The sequence below is a fragment of the Cydia strobilella genome, chromosome 13 (genome assembly GCF_947568885.1).
Source record: "Cydia strobilella chromosome 13, ilCydStro3.1, whole genome shotgun sequence".
NCBI lineage: Eukaryota > Metazoa > Arthropoda > Insecta > Lepidoptera > Tortricidae > Cydia > Cydia strobilella.
In genome coordinates this window covers 10,604,690-10,610,782 of record NC_086053.1, presented here as the reverse complement: position 1 = coordinate 10,610,782, position 6,093 = coordinate 10,604,690, and positions in this window count along the sequence as shown.

The following is a 6,093-nucleotide window of genomic DNA, read 5'->3' as shown; positions in this document are numbered from 1 at the left end:
CCGAATACACCTAAGTCTTTAATGGAATTATGAACCACACAGCATTTGTATGTATGTAGATACGTACTATTTGTAAATACTTGTACAAGGATCCCTGCTTAAGAATTCCAGATATGATCAATCGTATTAGAAACCGCCTACCTCCACAATACTTTATGCTCAAAATAAAACTTATATCTCAGTTATAAAGTTGGTTTTGCGGTGAACTTTGAAGCGACATGTATATTTGTAGAATTTTGTTATCAGACTCGTTTAAGTACGTACCAAAGTATGTACTTAGTGATAAAAGTTATTTAATTTAAAGTTAAGAATAAGTGCACGTAAACTAAATATGTTTCTAATACCTAATACTCTAGGTATATTGCATAAAGAATAAAATTGTGCTCAAACCACTATCATATCGTCCGCTTATGAACTTTTTCTGCTGACTTTACATCATGGGAGTTGGCTGTACCTACTTAATTAAGGATTTAACATGTGGTTGATTTATAACCTTTACAATAAACCTAATATACATAGTTAATACTGTTAATAGTAATTCACCTTAAGTACCTAAAATCATAGAGTAACTTATACTAGAGCGGTACTGTCATAGTAAATTTTGTAACCCCAGTAAATTCACTGCCATCTGTCGACACACTTTAAAACTAAAATTGAAGATTTGTAAAAATATGATAAAATGTATATAAATGATTTTTTTTATTTGCATTAATTATTTTGATGATTTTGACCCATGTTCTTTCACTGATATGCGTTAAAATTGTTAAATAACAAACGAAACCGTCAACGCCATCTATACGACTGTAGGCCAAAACTAGTAGCGCCCTCTGAACGAGAATCAAATTTTCTTGATTTTCGAGGCACGTTTTTTCCTTAGACTGTATCCATCTATTACGGAGTTATATCTATCTTTGCTAAAATGAACCGGATGAGGAAAAGCTTAGTAAACGATAACAAGTATTGAGCTTATTAAATTTAATTAGCCAACCAGTATTTTTTCATCATTACACTTGTACATGTACGGTAATGGATCAAACAGCAGGATCTCGAACATAATTTCTAATACAAACAAATGATTCAACGGCAAGTGACACATTCATTGTTCTCGTTAATGGCTGACTATTGTTTAACTATTATTTTACGAGTATTTTATATACCTACCGTACCTATCGTGTGGCTGCTTTGACTACAAGTATCCGTTAATAATAACATCCATACCGGTTTGTATGTAACGCTGCGTCTTACGTAAGCGAACAACTCGTGAACGCGAAGCGAAGCGGCGCGGCGCGGCGGGCCCACGGCGTTCGCGTTCACAACGAGATCGCCCACGTAGGACACTTCAAATATTTCGCTTCGCGTTCGCGTGTTGTACGCTGCGTTAGTCCAGTTTTATCGACGTTAAATTAAAATTATTTACAAACTTTAAATCTTGTATTCAATATAGTTAAATAGTTCAATACTAATTTTAATTACCGAATTTCGAGTAAATGAATAAGAGCATTATGCACATACAGTTGTCATCAGATATATCGGAGCGGCCAAGGTGCTTACAAATATCTAAACACGCCTTTGTTGAAACTAGGCAATCACTGCTGAGCAAAGGCCTCCCCTCTCCCTTTCCAATCCTCCCTGTGCTGAGCAAGATCCCAAGCGATTACGAAATTGAATATAGTAGGTACCCACAGCATAAAACTGCGTAAAAGTATTCGTGATTCAAGAAAATAGACGGCACAACAACATTGAAGTTTAAATCATTCAATCAACTAGATTTAAGGAAAAGAAACGTGAACTGAATGCGTTTCGTGTTTCGGAATTCTGATTATTAACTATCACGAAACACGCAGAAGCGGTAAATGTCCTTTAACCAGAGACAGGTAGATGATAAAGAATTTCAATGAGATTAAAACCCACGGATTTTAAATGGTTGTAAACTGAAGTAAGTAATCCAAAAGGTAATCACGTTCTATATCCCGGTCAATATAAGTCTAGTGAAACTAACCGTGAATCATTCAAAACTCTAATGGTTGTAAACTGTCAATAACTCAAAAAAACTGTAATTTGTGGTGGATTTGGCTGGCCTAATGACAAGCCTTTCTTAAATCTATTGTAGCGACATCTTGTGTTAAACTTTGCGTGTTTATCCTTATTTTCAAGTGATGTAGTGGCGTTCCTTGTTATTGTTGCAGATAATACTCCATGTGTGACTTGACTCCGAGCATATATTTTAAGGCACTACGACTTACCTACAACATATCTACTTATAGGGACGTCCAGTTATTCACTGTCGATGATTCTACTTGTTACTAATGACAGTTTGATGTTAAGTCACATCAAAATAAAATTAATTACGTGGGTACTTAATTAGACACAACAATACGAAATAAACAGAATATCAATTTTTTCATGACATGGTGAATTATAGGTGTAACGAACGCAAGGCAACTTATTGTGACAATGTACGGGGCGAAATGCTCATAAATATCTGACACAATAATGTTAACAATAAAATTACAAAGCTCAACTAATTACCGTCCGTTGTACCGTTACCAGGTTACCACATACAAATCCTGTCAGCTACAGATATATCTAATGCTATACTTTTAAACCCTATCGCCAAGGCATAAAGTACAAAAATGTGTACATATATATGTTCTTAACAGCACGTTACACAACAAAGTAATGCAACGCACGGTTACACATGCAACAATCCCATAGAACGCATGATATGCGACGCATTTTATATGTATTTGAAAACGTATAGAATATCAAGTGGAAGTTTTGTTCATCGTCATATGTCATTGTATCGCCAAAATGTGCATGGCATTGTAAGCATTTACAATTAGAGAAACGAGGACCGTTCCCTTGTCTGTCTAGTCTCTAAAAATTGCTATGTCAATGAACTTTTCACAAAAAACTTCGTAGACTATATGTATACAGGGCTGAGAGATAGTATATTTAAGGTTAGGTTGTATAAAACGTCTTTCATCGTAGTTAGGTACGTATTTTAAAGTTTTATTATGTACTAGCGACCCGCCCCGGCTTCGCACGGGTAGTTCAACTAATTACACATTACACAAATTATACACATAAACCTTCCTCTTGAATCACTCTATCTACTAAAAAAAACCGCATCAAAATCCGTTGCGTAGTTTTAAAGATCTAAGCATAATACATAGGGACAGACGGACGAACAGACAGCGGGAAGCGACTTTGTTTTATACTATGTAGTGACAAAGCGTATGAGAGACAATGATTAGTTTCAAAAGCATACCTAATAAATAAAAAGGGACGGAGAAAACCAGAGCAAATTAGAACACTATTATAACGAAAGCAAGGGATAAATCAATAGCAGAAACTGCATCAACACTCACAATCTTAGACGGACAGGGTCCTATAGAACCTGTGTATAGTACAAATCAAACAGGCTGGTTGTGCATGACCGCAATTCAACGATTTCACGGGTCGACGAATACCGTAATTGTATGAAGCTTGGCTGCATCGGCATCTAGATCTACCAGAGCACAACATTCAAAACCTCTTATCTCCATAATTTAATACTTTCGAAACTCGACTTTGGAGTTTAGAAATAAAGTTTATATTCCCTGTAAACAATATCGGTAGGGGGAAGTTGTGGTTGAGTCTATAAAGTGCATTATAGTGATTGATGAAATTGAAACTCCTATATTGGATAGATTTAATTAGTTTAGGCACCCAGTGTCAGAGTAACCTTACAACCTACGGTTAAAGTTAATTTGATGTAGAGCTATTAAAAAGGGCGCAAGGAATAAAAAAAACAGGTATATACTTTATTTATACGGCACTTCGTGGGGAAGTGGGAAAACTATTTGAATTATTTTTTTTTAACTAGAGGCCATAAGCATCAGCCAAACGCCACTATTTCGCACACAATAAAATATTTCATTGAGTTTATTATGTGCGCAACAGTACCTTGAACTTTACAATAAACTTTTTTTTAATAAATATTCAAAGACGGGAATTTATAAAAATCAACCTGAAGCTCTACATAAAAGGGTTCTTTAAGTCTCCCAATCCCATTGTACCATTGGAAATATACGAGGTCATGTTTATAATTTATTGAACAAATCCGTGGTACAATTGTAAAACTTTATGCCATATTGTATAGCTTCTTACAACTCGTTCATTTAGGTCAGGTCAGCCACTATAAGCTGTGAGTAACATGTACATATTCTTATAAACAAGTTCCTCAAACGGGTACATGCTCAAGGACAGCGATTTTTATTTATACATGGTGGTATGATTAGACCAAATAAAAAAAAAAGCTATTAATAAAAAGACTAGAAGTCTAGAACGGCCGAGACTAAACAAAAAAACACTGCTTATGGAATGTAAAAACCGGCCAAGTGCGAGTCGGACTCGTGCACCGAGGGTTCCGCACTTTTTAGTATTTGTTTTATAGCGGCCACAGAAATACATCATCTGTGAAAATTTCAACTGTCTAGCTATCACGGTTCATGAGATACAGCCTGGTGACAGACGGACAGACGGACAGCGGAGTCTAAGTAATAGGGTCCCGTTTTTACCCCTTGGGTACGGAACCCTAAAAGTGGAGTTGTTTTACAAAATCATGCCAGCCACTTTAAACTTCTTGAAAATTTCTTAAGGGGATCCTATGCCCTAATGACCTTCGATATGAATCCCTTAGGTTTCTAATGTTTTTTGTAGCTTTCAAAGTTCAGTTTTCGAAATATTTGGCATCAAAGTTGAACAATTTTAGGCCAAAAAACTGGTTTTCTGACCATAACTTTTGTGTTAAATAGTTTAAAATTAAAACCTTTGACAAATTTTTAGAGACGTAAAAGACGAACCCAAATATGTAGATTCCGTATATGTAAGATCGTTCACAGCAATCGAGATACGAAAAAAGTGTTTTTTTAGACAATTTTTAAAAAATCATAAATAAATAAGTATTCATCTCCTTCAAAATCCGGTAAACAAAAATGGAGATAAAATATTGAAGAACCGATATCCGTTTGTCTAATAATTCTATCTGTAGTGCAAAAGTAGGAGATACGATTCAACACTTGTCAAAAATCGATAAAAACCTCAGGGAGCCCCTTAATAAAGCACAGTCGACGTCAAATCTATATTTACACTTTTACACCTTTGTAGTAAAGCGAAAAATGTAAATGTAGACTGGCTTGGGCTATTGCTATACAGGGTGGTATGTACAACTTTCAATACACGTCCCCACATCTGGCATTTTCCGAAGCGCTATAAATGACGAGTAGGTTCGAGCAATTAACTGGCGGAACGACGACCCAGTTCACTCCCGACGTGTTTCCACACTATTTTGATGAACACCCATACTACGTAGCTTCTTGATCGTTTTCGGGCCTAATGTAGACATTTTTATTTTTTATCCGACCGACGACCGAAGGGAGGGTAATGTTTTATTCAGTGTAAGTTTATATGAATTATTTTGTCTTAAATAGGTATGCTGTATTGTATCATTTGTATTCCAATACAAATTGTATTTAATCTGTACGTCGTCTGCACATAAATATTTCAGCAGACTAAAGATGGGCACTTTCTAACAAGGATATAAGCGCGAGAGACACACGAAACGATACGATATACGAAACTGACATTTCCTTACAGTATTATGTCGCTTTGTCAACTGAGACTAAGGGGCCCACTGACTATCAGTCCGCCGGACGATATCGGCCTCTCAGTTAGAACAAAAATTTGACAGTTCCGAACAACTGACAGGCTGATATCGTCCGGCGGACTGATAGTCAGTGGGCCCCTTAATCTAATGACATCTTACACATCAAAACGAGAAATCGTTTCCACACGGGAATATAAAAGTAATGATTTTCAAGTGCACTTACACTACAAACTAATGATTGTTTAATATATGTGTACAATTTACGGAAAAACATTTCCTTATACCTTCCTAGTCAGTCGGTTAACAGAGTGTATCGGATACGTGCACACTTTTGTCAACTATATGTAGGTACAAGTATACACTGAACCGGCTTTTCAGCCAGATTGATGGTAAATGCATTATGGCCCTTAATTAGTGAAGTGCTAACATGCTATGCTATTTTT